General features: G+C 40.2%; 1 protein-coding gene across 4 annotated transcripts in view; it reads right to left on the reverse strand.

Moving 5' to 3' along the window:
• LOC115224737 (septin-5) overlaps positions 1 to 2,500 on the reverse strand; it is a 122,617-nt gene that overhangs the window by 19,792 nt on the left and 100,325 nt on the right. The window lies entirely within an intron of this gene.

Genomic DNA, 2,500 nt, shown 5'->3' on the forward strand with positions numbered 1-2,500 from the left:
AAGATAAACAGCACATGACCTTGCAGGTGGGGCCCAGTTAGAATTTTCTTCAGGTTGAGTAGCCCATCCCACTCAAAAGGTCTCTGAATAAGGGTTGTTTAAGGATGTTGAAAGAACCACCCATGTTTTCAGAGGTGAATTATTCAATCCCCCATAATCCCTCTCAACACATGGCTATGATGCTCCCCGGCTACTTCTGCTCGTGATCAGAGATGCACATATCGTCAGCCACTAAGGGACATGCTCAACTGGTTATGGTCAAACAACTGACAAACAAATCTGTGGTATTGAGCAGAATATTTGCTGTAGCCCATCTTTTATACCAAGACAAAACAATGTACACGATACATTGTTTTGTCTATTATTATTATCATTATTATTATTATTTTCCTTAAGGCAGTGAGCTGAATCATTAGCACGCTGGGCAAAATGCTTAGCGGTATTTCATCTGTCTTTATGTTCTAAGTTCAAATTCCACTGAGGTCAACTTTGCCTTTCATCCTTTCGGGGTCGATAAATTAAGTACCAGTTGCATAGTGGGGTTGGTCTAATCGACTGGCCCCTCCCCAAAATTTCTGTACAAAGGATTATTGAGGTAGTGAGCTGGTTCAATCATTAGCATACAGGACACATTACTTAACAGTTTTTCAGCCATCTTTACATTCTGATTTCAAATTCTACTGTGATTGACTCTACCTTTTAGTCTTTTGGGGGTTGATAAAATAAGTACCAGCTGAGTACTGGGGGTGGGGTGGGGGGGTGATGTACCTGATTAACTGTTTTCCCTGAATTTACTGGCCTCATACCAAAATTTGAAAACATTATTATTATTATTATTATTATTATTATTATTATTATTATTATTAAGGCAGTGAGCTGGCAGAATCCTTAACACACCAGGCAAAATGCTTAGCGGCAATTCGCCAATCCTTATGTTCTGAGTTCAAATTCCACTGAGGTTGACTTTGCCTTTCATCCTTTCAGAGTCAATAAATTGAGTACCAGTGAAACACTGGGGTCGATGTAATCAACTAGTCCCCGTCCCCACAAATTTCAGGCCTTGTGTCTTTAGTAGGAAGGATTATTATTATTAGATGAAACCTCACAGCTTATTTTGCTGGGTATGATGGAAAGGGGGTCAGGTGTCCACAGCCAGCAGACCGAGGTGACACTAGTTTACTGGTCATGCTTGAAGAACCCTGCGAAGAATTCTTGTAGTTCCAAGCAATGCTGGTTTTTGTAGGTGTTCTATATTCACCCTTGCACCGATCTTTTCCAACCATGTTGGTAGCTGAGTGGAGATACTTCCAAGTGCACCAATCACTACTGGTATCACGTCTACACTCTTCATTGACCACAACCTTCGTATTTCCTACTTCAAATCATCAGAGTTGTCCACTTTTTCTTCTTTCATTGATCTTCTCATCGGGACATGCTATGTCGATCACCATGCAAAAAATTATTGTTGTTGTTGTTATTTTTATTATTATTATTATTATTATTTTCAAGTGAAGGCACATGGCTCAGTGGTTAGAGCATCGAGCTTACAATCGTGAAGTTGTGAGTTCGAATCCCGGACTGGGCTCATGTTGTGTTCTTGAGCAAGACACTTTATTTCACGTTGTTCCAGTTGACTCGGTTGTAGAAATGAGTTCTGGTGTCACTGGTGCTAAACTGTATCAGCCTTTGCCTTTTCCTTGGATAACATTGGTGGCGTGGAGACAGGAGGCTGGTATGGTTGGCTGACTGCTGGTCTTCCATAAACAACCTTGCCTGGACTTGTGCCTGGGAGGGTAACTTTCTAGATGCAATCCCATGGTCAGTCATGACCAAAGAGGGTCTCAGCTTATTATTATCATCGTTATTATTATAAAGTAATTCAAAATGATAAAACAAGACAAGAAAATTTCAATGATGATAAAAAAGGTAAAAATAAATGAATAAAAGAACTTCTTTGCAGCTATATATATTTAAGTGAAGATAGGTCAGATGGTATTGCACAACCACTGGTTAGCTGGTATGACATAGATATAACCAATGGTAAGATGGTATGGACAAAAGTACTGGTCAATTTGTGTAACACACACACTGGTTAGATGGTATGACAAAGCTACTTGTGAGATGGTATGGTGAAACCACAACCACAGATGGTATGAAAAAGCCACAATCACAGACAGTATGACAAAACCACTCATCAGTTGGTATGACAAAACCACTTGTCAGATGGTATGGTGAAACCACAACCACAGATGGTATAACACATAACCACAAGCTAGATAATTGGATACGACAACAGCCACAACCAATGGCTAGATGGTATGGCACACAGCCATAACCATTGGTTAGATGCTATGACCCCTAACCAGTAGTTAGATAGTATGACACAGCCACAAGCATTGGTCAGATGGTATGACACATATCACCACTGGTTAAATGGTAACACAGTCACAACCATTGACCTGGTGGTATGATATATTCTCGATAAGGGTTGGATGGTATG

The sequence above is a fragment of the Octopus sinensis genome, linkage group LG26, assembly GCF_006345805.1.
Source record: "Octopus sinensis linkage group LG26, ASM634580v1, whole genome shotgun sequence".
Lineage (NCBI taxonomy): Eukaryota > Metazoa > Mollusca > Cephalopoda > Octopoda > Octopodidae > Octopus > Octopus sinensis.